Source organism: Carcharodon carcharias, chromosome 7, assembly GCF_017639515.1.
Source record: "Carcharodon carcharias isolate sCarCar2 chromosome 7, sCarCar2.pri, whole genome shotgun sequence".
Taxonomy (NCBI): Eukaryota; Metazoa; Chordata; class Chondrichthyes; order Lamniformes; family Lamnidae; genus Carcharodon; species Carcharodon carcharias.
This window is the reverse complement of record NC_054473.1, coordinates 63,619,249-63,634,666: the sequence shown is the minus strand read 5'-3', so window position 1 is coordinate 63,634,666 and position 15,418 is coordinate 63,619,249. Positions and strand designations below refer to the sequence as shown.

The following is a 15,418-nucleotide window of genomic DNA, read 5'->3' as shown; positions in this document are numbered from 1 at the left end:
ACGTCATTTCAATTTTCAGGTCGGCAGGGGTGCAGCCGAATCAGCTATGTGCCTGCCGACCTGTCAACAGCCAATTGAGGCCATTTAAAAAGTAATTGAGATACTTAATGGACCTGCCCGAGGCTGGGAGCCCTGGCGGGCTTCAGAAAAAGCATAAAACCTCATCAACGGGTGAGATGAGGTTTCATGAGGGTTTCTAAAATTTTAATAAATGTATGCTTTAAAGTGATAGACATGTCCCAACTCATGTGACTGTGTCACATGAGGGGACATGTCAGGAAAATTTTATTTTTGCCCCTTCACCTTTTTAAAATTTGGTGCTGATCTTCCTGAGGCAGCACTTAGCCTCAGGGAGATGAGTGTGCTCTTTCATGCGCGTGTGCGGAAGAATGCACTCTCGGCTGAGGGAATCCCCCTTGCCTGCACAATTGGCCCGCCCACATAAAATGACGGTGCACCCCCAATTAGGGGCGCTGATCAGAGGCGAGCCCACCCGCACCTGTTCCTGCACTTCCCCCCCTAACAGGGCGGCAGAATTATTCCCTTAAAGGAGGTGGGGATGGAAGTTATAACTAATAATTTCTAAAATCTGCTTAATTTAGCAGAGATTACAGAGGACTGAAAGTGACTAATTTCATTTGATTATTGAGGAAAGCGTTAAAAAATATACTTGAAAACCAGCAACCAATAAGTTAAATATTTGTAACACATGAAATGATTTTGAGAAATCTAGCAGAACACCTGGGAAAACATACTGTATTAACAATAATTCAACATATTAGGAAAGCGAGGTCATATTTAATCAATTGGAAGCTTTTGAATATATTAATGACATGCTGCATAAGGAAAAATAGTTGATTTGTCTTTGGGTTTTCAGAATGTTCTTAAGAAAGTCTGACATTGTTAACATAATGAGTCAATAAGAATGACAGACAGTCTTGCATAGAAAAAGAGCATAGCCATGATTAGAACTTCTCAAATTGAAAAGATGATAACTCATATAGTCTCTCATGGGACTTGTGCAATTATTTGCACAAAATTGTTGATTTTGACATTAATTTAGTAAACAAAATCTCCACATTTGCAGATATCACAATAGGAATGGGAGAAATAATGAAAAATAATTTATCCAGATTTATGCAGTTCAGGTGACTTAACCAACTGTCGCAGGAAGCAAAAGAGCCATTAAATAAAGCAGTGGTACTATGCTCACATAGAGGATGCAGAGGAAAGCAATAAGGAATCAGGTATTAATTTATGCAACAAAGTTGAAAGGGAGCTCACTTACGGCAGGAAAGTTGAAACTTTAAGGCAAGGTAATTGAACATTTCAAACATTTGAAGAGAATTTACAACATTGATCCACATAAATTGCTCACCATCGTGACCTGGAAATATTTTGCCGTTCCTTAGCTGTTGTTGGGTCAAAACCCTAACAGCTCCAAATGGATTGCAGAGGTTCAAGAAGGCAGCTCACTACCACCTTCTTAGGGGCAATTAAGGATGGGCAATAAATACTGGCTTAGCCAGCGATGCCCACATCCCATGAATGAATAATTTTTTAAAATTATAATAATTTTATAAATAAATATTATAAAATTAATAATTTTTTAAAAGGGAAGATTCAAATTTCAGGGAAAAACAATTTCTAAATTGAGAAATAAGGACAAGAAAGGAAGTGAGATAAAACTTTCTCACACAAAGGATAATGAGTGTTGTAGAATAAGTAGCAGGGAAGGTAATTGTAGCCAACACAGTAAATGCATTTGTGAAATGGATTTCTAGAGAGAGAGAAAGATTTAAGAGATATGGAAAAATTGCTTCAGCCAACTTGTGTGGTGGTATCATTCATACATTAAAAAAGTGTGTATTCACAATTTCTTTGTGCATATCAACCAGAGTAATTCCTCCAACATGGCAGCATAGGCTGGCAGCAACAATTGCACCCTTGTGCTTTTTTTTACTAAAAAATGTTCCAGATGATGAACAGATCTTAATAAGTCACATAGTAAGAAGCATGGTTATATTTCAGAAGTCTCAAAAGTTATTTTAATGATTCAGATGTATTTTGGAGAGTACACAGCATAAATAGTTTTGGTTACAACTAGGACAAACATTACTGGCTTTATTTTCGACTTATAAATTGCGTAAGTATATTCTTTAGCATTGGCTTCTTCAAGTAACAAAGATATTTGCGTGACTGAATAGAGTACAAAAGCCAGCACAACCATTGGTTCAGTGAAAATGTTAACACTTTGAAACTCATGAATACATTTAAGCCATGTTTTTTTTAATAAAGTTTTATTCCTGTGACAATAGGATATTATATAGTTTTGAGAATATAATTGACAAGGGACTATTCGGAACTAATGGAAGTCAGAGTTTTCCAATTGAGAACTCTGCCTGCCTAATTTAATTTGAATGAGATCAAATGTGCATTGAAGCTATCTATTTGTCGCTGAAGTGGAAGAGCTAAAACCTCTGTGGTGCCATGTCCTCTGAACAGCAGTATATTCCAAAATACAGTGTATAAACTTCAAACTCCCCACCTGCTCCCAAATCTATGCAGTCTGACTCTGTGCCCTGTGTTGATTACAGATGTACTGATAGATGGAGTGGGAAAAGATTGGCTATCATAAATGGGGCAGAAATTGTCCCAGGTTTTTGTTCAGCATAATAGACAAATCTCTTGAAGACAATATTGCATAGGCAATTGATAAAATAAGGGTATGTTGGGTCCATTATTGTGTACTTCAACTAAATTGTGTACTTGTCAACTAAAATTTAGTTCACAAAAATAAAAATATAGCTGCCTGCACTGATATGAAATTATAGAGATGAAAAGATGAAAATATGAGGAAGGTGCTTCAAAGAATGGGTTTTTCTTTGCCTTACTGGGATTGATGACATTACTTATTAACTATTAGAAATTTTCCTTTTTTAAAGCTGAGTTTCTATAGCTCCATAATATTTTTATATTCTTTCATGGGATATGGACATAGCTGGCAAGACCAGCAATTAATCTTCATCCCTAATTCCCCTTGAGAAGGTGGTAGTGAGCCAGCTTCTTGTATTGCTGCAGTCCATGTGGTGCAGTTACACCCACAGTGCTGTTAGGAAGGGAGTTCCAGGTTTTTAACCCAGTGACAGTGAAGGAGCACCGATATAGTTCCAGGTTAGTGTGTGACTTGGAGCGGAACTTAAGGGTGATGCTCTTCCCACGCATCCGCTGACCTTGTCCTTTCAGGTGGTAGAGACCATGGATTTGGAAGGTCCTTTTGAAGGAGCCTTAGCAAGTTGCTGCAGTGCATTTTGTATATAGTACACACTGTTGCCACTGTGCATCGGTGGTGGAGTGAGTGATAGTTCAGGTGATGGATATGGTGCCAATCAAGTGGGCTGGATGGTGTTGAGCTTCTTGAGTGTCGTTGAATCTGCACTTAACCAGGCAAGTGGCAAATATTTCAGCACATGCCTGACTTGTGCTTTGTGGGTAGTAGACAGGCTTTGGGGAGTCAGGGGGTGAGTCACTCACCACAATATTCCCAGTCTCTCACCTGCTTTTGTAGCCACAGAATTTATATGTCCAGTCCAATTAAGTTTCTGGTCAATGGTAACCCCCAGGATCTTGATAGCGATTGCTGATAAATTCACATTGTACATCTGTATGCTGATATTTAATCCTATTCTAATGAAATGTAAAAGTAATAGTTTGACTATAATGAAACAGAAACCACAGTGCTTCTTGATTAAAATTAACAGTAAAGATTCACTGTGTAACATTTCATGAAAATTATTTGCTTGGCCTTTGTATCTTCAGATGCCCTTCTGTTCCACAACCAAGGACTTATTTCAGTTGTATATAATGCATTTATTTCTGAGATTATTTTGAACACAAAAACTGTGGTGTACTATTAAAATGTATTTCTAGAAGGAGAAATAACAGAGAGATGAATAAGATCCATTTGATTTTAATGTAGGTTACTAATTTTTCACGAACATATAAAAACAACCCTGCCAATAAACATGAATTTTTAAACCATATTGTTCTAAATAACATGTTTGTCAAACCTCTTAAGAATGCATTAACTATAAATTAACCTTACTTCTCTTTTCTGTAATAATCATGTAATGAGGTATAGGTTATACATTCTGAGATGGTAGTGTGCATATGCTTAACACTTTAGTCTATTAATCATTAATAAGTTAACGTCTATGTTAAAATAACAGAAGCAAATATCAAATGAACATCAAGCATTCATTGGCAACTGCTTCATTCTATGATTTGGGGACCTAAGAAAATTATTTTGAAAATTTAAAACTTAGTGAAGTATTTTTATTTATATGTGCATTATGACATTCAGCAATAAATGCATTTATTTCACTTAGCTAAGATGCAAGTTGTGGCCTGGACGTGATGTAAAAATCTATAGATTTCATTATATTTTTGACTCAAATGGTTATTTCAGTTAAAGAATATTAATTACCTTTACGATGTGGCTGTGATAGGCCTTTCTTTGATGTGATGTTTCCATGGCAAATGAAGAGTTGCTATTGCTTGACAAATTACTTTCAACTTAGTCCAGCCAGAGAAGTTGTGCTCCACAAAATAACTTGGTGCAGAAAGCATTATTAATTTTTATCATCACCTCCAATATTTAGAGTGCATTTGAAGACCAGATATGATGAAAATAATGACTATTTCAATTTAATTAATCTCCACATCACCACATTGTCAGTTAATCTGCTCAGTGACTTCCTCTCTTCAAAGCCTGGACATTCTTAGAAAATAGATCTGTTTTTATAGGATCATTGCAGTGTGCCACACAGAAGGTAGGGCTATTCAATTAGTTTCACTTCCCTGTTCTTTCCCCATAGCCCTATAACATTTTTCTGTTCAAATATTTACCCAATTATCTTCTGAATGTTACGATTGAATCTTCTTCCACCAAACTTTCAGGCAGTGCATTCTAGATCACAGCAACTTGACTTTTTTTTCCTCCATGTCACCTCGGGTTCCTATCTCAATCACCTGAAATCCATATCTTTTGGTTACTGATGCTTCTGTCACTGGAATCAGTTTCTCTTTATTTACTCTATCAAAACGTGATTTTGAACACCTCTTTCAAATTTTCCGTTAATCTTCTCTGCGCTAAAGAGACAACCCCAGAGTTGTCTGTCTCTCTACATAATTAAAGTCCCTCATCTTTGGTACTATTCCAGTGAATCTGTCAGAATCTCCCTCTTATGCATAGCCTCATTCTGAAAATGGGTGCCCAAAACTGAACACAATACTTCAGCTGAAGCATAACCAGTGTGCTATAAAGGTTTGACGTAACTTCCTTGCTTCTGCATCAAATCTATAAACCCAAGAATCCCTTAACAACATTCTCAACTAGTTCTACCATCTTTAAAGTTCCATGCATGTTCCACCCCCAGATTTCTCTGTTCCTTTAAAATTGTACCATTTTGTTTATATTACCTCTCCCCAACTTTCCTACCAAAATGAATCATTTCACATTTCATTTGCCATGTGTCTGCCCAATTCACCAGTCTTGTCAATATCTGTTTTGTGTCATCTGCAAACTTTAAATGCCATGTTTACCCAAGCCTAGGTCAGAAGAGCTATGGCGGTCATACCAACCCCAGGGGAGCACTACTATATACCTACATCAGTCGGAAAAACAACCATACACCACTACTCTCTACTTTCTTCTGCTTAGCCAATTTTATTGCTGCCACTGTCTCTTTAATCCCACAAGGCTTAATTTTATTAACAAGTTTGTTATGCAATATTTTATCAACTCCATACACGCATCCACCATACTACCCTCATCAACCGTCTCTTTACTTTATCAAAGAACTTAATCAAGATAGTCAAACATCATTTGACTTTCACAGATTTGTGGTGACTTTTCATTTATTAGCACATATTTTCCTAGGTACCAACTAATTTTGTCCTGGATTATTGTCTCTAAAAATTGCCCCATCACTAATGGTAGTCCAACTGGTCTATAATTGTCAGCTTTAGAAGCATAGAAATGTTACAGCACAGAAAGAGGCCATTCAGCCCATCGTGTCTGTGCCAGCTGTAAAAAAGACTAGCCATTCTAACTCCACCTTCCAGCACCCGGTCCGTAGCCTTGCAGGTTACAGCACTTCAGGTGCAGATCCATATACCTCTTAAATGAGTTAAGGGTTTCTTCCTCCACCACCAAACCAGGCAACGAATTCCAAACACCCAGCATCCTCTGGGTGAAAAGATTTTTCTTAATATCCCCCCTAATTCTTCTACCAATCATCTGAAATCTGTGCCCCCTGGTAATTTACCTCTCCACTAGAGGAAACAAGTCTTCCCTGTCTGCTCTATCTAGGCCCCTCATAATTATGTCAATCTTCAACCTCCTCTGTTCTAAGGAAATCAACCCTAGCTTGCCTAATCTTTCCTCAGAGCTGCAATTTTCCAGCCCTGGCAAAATCCTTGTAAATTTCTTCTGTACTCTCTGCAGAACAATTATGTCCTCCCTGTAATGTGGTGACCAGAACTGTACACAAACTCCAGCTGTGGCCTAACAAGCATTTTATACAATTCCCTTTAGTCCTGTCACATTTGTTGAACAGGGTGTAACAATTGTAGTCCTTCAGTCCTCTGGCAGCACTACATATCTCAGGAGGATTGGAAGATTGTGCCTAGAGCCTCTGCAATTTACACCATTAGCTCCCTCAGTAACCCATGATGTCCAATCCAAGTGACATTTCTAATTTGAGTACAAGTGGAGAGTACTTGTACATCTTGACTTGTGCCTTGTAGTTGGTGGATATGCTTTGAGGAGTCAGGAGATGAATTACTCGCCACAAAATTCCCAGCCTTTGAGCTGCTCTTGTAGTCACAGAATTTATATGGCTGGTTCAATTCAGTTTCTGATCGACACTGACCCCCAGAATGTTGATAGAGGGGGCTTCATTGAATTTCAAGGGGAGATGTATAGATTTTCTCTTGTTGGGGATGGTCATTGCCTGGCAGTTGTGTAGTGTAAATGTTACTTGCTACTTCTCAGCCCAAGTCTGAATGTTAACTAGATCTTGTTGCATATGGACACAAACTGCTTTGGTGTCTGGGGAGATGTGAATGGTGCTGAACATTGTGCAATCATCAGCAAACATCCCTACTTCTGACCTTATGATGGAGAGAAGGTCATTGATGAAGCAGCTGAATATGGCTGGGCCAAGGGCATTACCCTAAGAAACTCTTGCAGTGATGTCTCAGGACTGAGATGATTGACCGTCAGGAGCCACAGCCATCTCCCTTTGTGCTAGGTATGACTCGAACCACTGGAGAAGTTTCCCCCGATTCCCATTATCAAGGGCAGTCACTCTCACCTCACCTCTTGAGTTCTGCTCATTCAGCCATGTTTGGACCAAGGCTATAATGAGAACTGAGTAGACCTGGTGAAACGTAAACCAGGCATCAGTGAGCAGGTTATTGCTCAGTGTTATATTTTAGCACTGTCGATGACCCCTTCCATTACTTTGCTGATGATCTAAAGTGGACTGATGGAGCGGTAATTGGCCAGGTTGGATTTGATCTGTTTTTTTGTGGACAGGGCATACCTGGGCAATTTTCCATATTGCCTGATAGATGCCAATGTTGCAGCTTGGCTAAGGCCAGAGCTAGTTCTGGAACACAGGTCTTCAAGTACTATTGCCGGTATCCTGTCAGGGCCAATAGCATTTGCAATATTCAGTGCCTTCAGCCGTTTCTTAATATCCTGTGGAATGAACTGAATTGGCTGAATACCAGTATCTGTCATGCTTGGGACATCAGGAGGAGGCAGAGATGGATCATCCACACAGCAGTTCTAGCTAAAGATGGTTGAAAAATACCCTTATATTTTACACTGATGTGCTAGGCTTTCCCACCATTGAGGATGGGGATATTTGTGGACCCTTCTCCTCCAATTAGTTGTTTAATTGTCCACCATCATTTCTGACTGAATGTGGCAGGGTGGCAGAGCTTAGATCTGATCCGTTGGTTGAACGAGCTCTACCTATTGCATGCTGCTTTTGCTGTTTGGCATGCAAGTAGTCCTTTTTGGAGCTTCACCAAGTTGACCCCTCACTTTATGTATGCTTGAGGCTTGCCCTCCTGCACTCTACATTGAACCTTGGGTTGATCCCCCAACCTAGTGGTAATAGTAGATTGGGGGTTATGCTGAGCCATGAATTTACAAATCGGGGTTAAATGCAATTCTACTGCTGCTAATGGCCAACAGCGCTTCAATGGATGACCAGGTTTGAGTTGCTAGTTCTGTTCAAAATCTATCCCAATTAGCATGGTGGTAGTACCACACATGATGGAGGGTATCCTCAATATGAAGACAGGGCTTTGTTTCCACAAGGACTGTGTGGTGGTCATTCCTACCTAATTAATTAATATTTGTATTATTACTAACTAGTACTTGTACTTAAGTACCTTCAATTAACGTCATAAACACTGACGTTATATACAAACTCCATACTACAATTTAGATTCTACAAAAATCATGCACACTCTGCACAAATGTATCAAGCAATTCAAGTGCTACCAATGCACGTGAACACAGTGAAAAGGAGGTAATTTTCATTTTCAGCACCAGGAACATAAGGATAAAAATTAGCTCAGTATGTTTAAGAATTATACATGATAGTATAAATGAGAAAAAATTCCTATGTATTTCTCTGTTGAAAAATTACACACATTTTCTTGCTGTATTGTCCATCAAAGAAGTCATCCTGATGTGTTATACTCATGTGATAATGTTTAAAAGATTTAAAATGTAATTGGTGGATTTTATGTGGTACCGCCAGAATATTTAGTTCAATATCTTTTTCTTTGACACCAAGGAATGTAATTCTGGAAAATCTTCTCTCATGAAACCCTTGCTTCTCTGAGATTTTAATGATATAAAATAATGCCTGAAGATGCAGCTTACACAGCATATTTCACAATAATTGTAGCCAATTTCAGATTTATATTCTTCATCAAGGATCATAACTTTGCGATTGCGAATGCTGAATGGGAGAGTTATGTTGATATTTTTGTGATTCTATGTACATGTTGAATGTTGAAGAAAAACATTTTAAAATAAAGTTTGCTGCAAACTTTTCAGTTACAGTGGCATTGGAAAGCCTCTGCATGCATACAACTAAGCATATTTCATGAACAGAAAATGACTTCTGCATGTTCAAGAAATATTAGCCTAAACCGCAATGCAGTTTTTTTCTCTTATAATCATTTTGAACGTACAGCCAAATAGAAACAATTAATTGCAATTAGCTTAATCAATGAACAAAGATTTTTGTGGAAACATTAAGTATGTTATTTTCATTCTTCTATCCTTATTGAACACAAATATGCAATCAGCAGACAGCAAGAAATTGAAATCGATTATGCCATTCTTTTGGCACTGTGAGTGCCCTTAGAGCTTTAAAATGAAATTCGTAGTGCATGCACATATTTTTGGGGCCAATTGTGCTGAATGCCATATTGATGAGAATATTAACCAGCATCCAGTGAATGGTCACCGCAAATATACAGAACAGATAGATCATGACACGAATCGTCTTCTAACTGTTGCTACTATTTTACAAGTGTTTGGTGCTTTGTGTAATTGCATATATTTGCAAAAGTCTGCAGGGATTTGGTTGCAGGTGCTGAAGAATTTTTGGCTTACATCAAGATTTCTGCACAAACCAATTGCCCCCAGACTGCATGACTGGACAAGCCACTGGAAGAGGGAGGAGGGGTAGAACAGCTCTCAACAAGAGGCCATATTTGCCCAGAGTGGTCAAGGAACAATTCTCCCACCTGAATCTCAGCGAGGAACAATGTGTGAGACATATGCTCTTCTGTAAGGATGTCCTCTCTGAAAACTCCTACCTGCTAATACCACAACTGCAAAAGCAGAGCAGGGCAAGGATCGCATTACAAGTGACTGTCAAATTGGCTGTAGCAATGAACATCTATATGTCTGACTCCTTCTAGGCTGGAGCTGCAGACATTTGCAAGAGCTTCCAGTTTGCTGTCCAGCACTGCATAATGGATGTCAATGAGGTTCTGTACTCAATGAAAACAAAGTGAATTTCATTCTCTCCAGCCAGAGAGCAGGGACCAGAATGGGTACGTGAATTCACTAATATTGCAGGCTTCTCCATGGTGCACAGTGTCAGTGGATGCCAAGATTTGTTCTGGTCTGTTGCATGCTGCATAACCCCAGCATCATGAGGAGACAGCCCTTTCCACCAGTTATAAAGCAAAGAGCAGGAGGAAAAGGAAGGAAGGAGGTAACCGACAAAGCTCCTTTCTGGCTGGGCTGTCTGTGGAAAAATTCACTTTAGTGCAACGCCCGTAACTGCAAACCCAATCCCCAATCACCAACAGCTCCACATGTCACCTTCCCTCTGACACTATCGCAGAATCTGTTTGGCCATAATTTAAAAATTAATGTCAATACAAAGTAAATATTCCAAATGAAACTTGCCATATGCTTCGAACTGGACTATCTTGGTATGAGCTGCTGCAGTCTAGGCTGTTTCAATAATATGTAAAGGCATTGGCAGAAGCTGCAAAGTTGAGAAGACAAATGCTGTCTTCATGAGAGAGGACAACAGGTTCACGTTCCATGGAATTACTGCCACTCCCCAGGTGGTCTCTCAGCAATCCTAGCAATCTGTTGGCACCCTACAAGTCTCATTGCCCACTGAAATCCATAACCATCGCATCAGTCTAACCTTCTGTTGCAGCACCTAGATGTTGTGTGTCAGCTGCTTGTACTGCATTGGAAGCTGCAACATTGGTCATCAAATGTTGCATCATGCTTGGATTCACAAGTGTGATAATCTGTCGGCCATCCCTTCAACCCTAGAAAGGATGGGCTCAGAGCTGTCTGAAAAGCCCTGAACCAAGTTGTCTGGACTCCTTCATGCTCCATGATATTGGCCACAGGCTTCTGGCTGGCTTCCCAATGTACCAAGTAGTTCTTTGTGTCCATCCTTCAGCATTCTTCTGTAGGCTACCCCAAGGAAGTGTTTGTTGTGGGGTGTAAGTTGGATCTTGACAGGTTTTAATGAAGTCTTTGTAGTCTGAAGTAGGTTCACTGTAAATCTTTATTAACTACTAGAACTATTTACAAAGATTTCATAAAGGGTATACGCTAGGGGCTGTCTCCATGCTTGGGTCTGCACTGGCTCTCTTCAACACCACACTGACCCCTAGGTGTGGGTCATGTGTTCTCTTACGTATGTGTGTGGGCGGTACTGTACTCAGTCCCTCATTAACCCTAAGTGTGCCAGATCCTTATACTACAGTGTCCATCTGAGTTGTTTGCAGCAGAACCCTTGTGCAACCTGATGAACTGGCACCTGCACCATTCCTGTCCTTGCTGCAGGTCACTCATGTCCAGTTGTCTCACTCTGTGCTACCTCTGTGCATAAATTATACGCAGTGTCAGCACCTGAGATGGTGGGGGTCCAAGAGTGAAGTCAAGGGATGGTGTGTCTTCATCATCACTATCTTCTTGATGTTATTTACTGTCAGGTTATGTTGTAATTCTTGGATATCTGAAAGGAGCAAGGCACAGGGTATGGTTGCATTGTAGATGTGTTTGCCAGTGAGGGGAGGTGATGTTGGTGGTGGTTAGGTGAGTAAGAACGTTATTCTTACTCTATCTTCAACTTGTAAATCAGGGAAGAGTGTGGAATAGAGGGGAGGTGGGATGTGGGAGAAGGAGCATTAGGCATGAGATTATCTTCATCAGTCCTGCCATTGGTCACGACCTTAGCAGTGGGCATTCCAATAATGGCCAGCACTGTCTCCTCCACAGGGTTTAGGATAAGCAGGCAAATCTGTTCCCATCTGGTTAGCTCCTGTTGCTTTGGATTGTGTGCCACCTTGTCTGCAAGAGAGAGTGACGTGTGTCATTGACTGTGGTGCAATGTGTTTGGGTTGTGTTGCTGTCATGATTGAATAGCTGGCAGTGTGTGCAACCTATGAGATGTGGATATGAGGCTTGCAGAGGTGCTAAATGTGTGAGGGTATGGTGAAGCAATTGAATGTTAGCAATGAGTCTTGATTGATAAAGATTTTGTTAGATAAGTGAAGAGGGTGTGTACAATGACTTTATAGAATCATAGAACGGTCTTCTATGCTGTAACCATTCAGCCCATTGTGGCTGTGCCAGTTCTCTGCAGGAACAACTCACCTAATCCCACTCTTCTGTCTTTTCCCTATATCAGTGCAATGTTTTTTTTTCTCCTCAGTTAATTATACAATTCTCTTTCATTGGCCCTGATTCAGTCTGCCTCCACCACAATCTCAGAAGTGCACTCCAAATCCTAACCACTCGTTGCATAAAAAAGTTCTTCCTTATGTCTCTGTTGCTTCTTTATGAAACACCTTAAATCTGTATCCTCTGGCTCTTTATCCTTCTGCTAATTTAAACACAGGTATCTCTAATGTAGCTCCTACAGCTAGATGAGGGTAACAGATATAAGGTTGATAAAAATGCAAGCAATGTTGTGGAGCAGTTGTTAAGCATCCTGAGGCCTCTCAATAGTTGCCTGGATAAAGCAGATACTGCAGTCCGGCACAGCCAGAGTTCTGCATGTTGTGCTCTACATGATATTGCTTTGCTATATCTGGAACTTGAAGCTGATAATGATCAGAGAGGGGAAAGATTTGAAACACCAAAGCACAATAGAGCAAGAGAAGGTTATGAAGGAAGGGGAAGGGGAACAGTTGAACCAAAAGCCAGAGTGAGGAGAGCAGAATTAACAGCACATTGATTTCAAAAAATAGTCTCACGAAGTTTCTCATTGTTCAAGACTTGTGGTAACTTTCTTTATATGTCAGATTTCCACTTCCCTCTCCGTCATCCAAACCCTCAAAAATTGAAGGCATACAGAGAAATGAACACAGAATGTTTTAAATAATCTGTGTTACTTTAAACAATTATTTTGATGATGAAGTCCCACCTTCCCAATCCTAACCCCTCACCTTTACTGTCAGATTCTGATGCTCCATTATAATGATGCCCAATATCTGTGCTTACCATTGACACACAAGGAATGAACACTTGAGTGCCCAAAAATGGGTTTGGCTGAATTTATGAGTCAGTTACCTCCCTCAAGACAGGCTGTATCATCTACTTATAGGGTTTCCAACCCTCAATGTCCATGAGACAATTCAGCTTTTCCCTCCACAGATACATCTGAACAGTTTATTGCACTTGTTGCTGTTGCCACGCCCAAGACTACTTTTCCCTGTCGCTGTTGTGCAGTATCTAAAACTGCAAATGTTAGGTGTCCTTTCAATTGCCTGTAGCCAGGCTGCACCAAAACTTTATTTCATTCCCTTCCAGATACAGTAAGCCAATGAAAGCAATCAACTTCCTTTGAAGCATGACTAATGAGAGTTCTGGGGGATAATAGCAGCAGATCAGTGGTGCTTCACGTTGACTGGCATGAGGAAATAAAAGACCACAACCCCACCAACAAGAGGAGCATTCAGTTCATAGCTTCAGAAATGCCAATGGATAATAATTTTTAATCACAGCATATCATATGAATCTTCACTCTCCACATCCCCACTTCTTTTCCAATACACATACGTAGAACAGTTGAATTGGTATCTGTTTAAAGGTTTCATTCATTCATTTCATTCATTCACATGTGCTTTGCCTGAAGGCAGGTCCTAGCTCATTGTCTGCTGATTGTTCACACTGAGCCATTTTCTTGGCAAAACAAAAACAGAAACAGAAATACCTGGAAAAACTCAGCAGGTCTGGCAGCGTTGGCGGAGAAGTTTTCCAGGTATTTCTGTTTCTGTTTTTGTTTTGGATTTCCAGCATCCACAGTTCTTTGCTTTTATCTCATTTTCTTGGTAGTTTTTTTTTTGTCAGTGGTTGCTTACCATTGCCTTCCACTCTCAGGGGCAGGGTGAGGAGGCATGTCCCAAGTCTACCCCAACCAAGACCGGAATCAAGGCCATGCTGTTTGTGTTAATCTGATCCACACACTAGCCATCTAGCCAACTGAATTAATCGGACCCCTTAATTGTTTATAAAATGCCAAAATTAGCTCACTTATGAACGGCCATACCTAGCTAATGCAAATTATGCTAATAGTTGCCAAAAACCAAATCAATTATTCTAGGATAATGGTACCAGAATGCATACACTAATTAATTTCCACTTACTGGAGTCATCAAAGATGACATCGGACCAGAGAGGGTCAAAATCCTGGAACTCCCTCCCTAACAGCACTGTGGGTGTACCTACACCACATGGACTATAATGACTCAAGAAGGCAGCTCACCTCTAGGATGGTCAATAAATACTGCCGTAGCCAGTGAAGCCCACATCCCTTGAATAAAAAAAATGCATTCACAAAAGCTACATTATTTAAGACCATCTATCGTAATACCATTATAAAATTAAGTATTGAGGATTATATCAAGTTAAAGGCTATGTGCTATTCATTTGATAGAACCTAGATCAGCATAGACTTGACTATCGTTTATATATATTGCAAAGTCTCAGCAATAGCTCTTTCTGTTTAGTAACAGTATCACAGTTATTACAATATCTAGAATTGCAGTATGACTTAGCTTATAGTTTGTTTTTAAAGTTATTGGTATGTTTCCAACATTGATTCTGTTTCTTTATGACATGATAAGATATATAACATTATCCTTTGTTGTAGGTTGCCTGCTATAGCATTGGGCAATTTGCTTTCCTTTGCAATGTTGATGCTTCAGCTGTCAGGCTGCCTGTGGCCAGTCATCCACATCTTTTGTCTTTTCTTTGCCGACCATCTTCTCATCCTGGGTCAATAAACCTTGTGTATACATATTTTCCTTTTCATTAGTAAATTTTTCTCTGTAGGTTTTATTTCTTTAAATTGAATACAGTTATGTCCCTTAACCTTTCACTTCCATTCTTAAACTTTTAGCTTTTAAAAAGCTTTTAGAAACAGACCACTTGGATAAGCAAAATATTCTTAAATACCTTAATTATCATAAAGGAAATACCACTCCAAGTAAAGGAAGCTTTCATGATCAACCAAGATGATAATTAACTTTCATGGATTCTTCTCCATGGTGTAATTCAGCTGGACAGCTACTAGAAATTGTAATTAAAATCATAGAATGGTTATAATGCTGCAGTAGTTTAACAAGAAACAGATTTTCAATTAAGTGTCATACTACTTTCCTCTGTCAAGAACCTATATCATGGAAAGGAAAATAATTTATCATATCAGTAGTTTTCAAGAGCTTTCCTAGCTTATTAATTTATCGGTTTTAGGATCATAGTACTTCTATCAGTCTTTTGGTTCGCAGTCTCAAACAGACCCCCTGTTGAAGCTGGCACCAGGCTTAATTA

The 15,418-nt window shown here is 39.5% G+C and overlaps 1 protein-coding gene across 9 annotated transcripts in view; it reads left to right on the top strand.

Moving 5' to 3' along the window:
* The window catches only part of chl1b (cell adhesion molecule L1-like b), a 727,052-nt gene that overhangs the window by 478,181 nt on the left and 233,453 nt on the right, over positions 1-15,418 (top strand). The window lies entirely within an intron of this gene.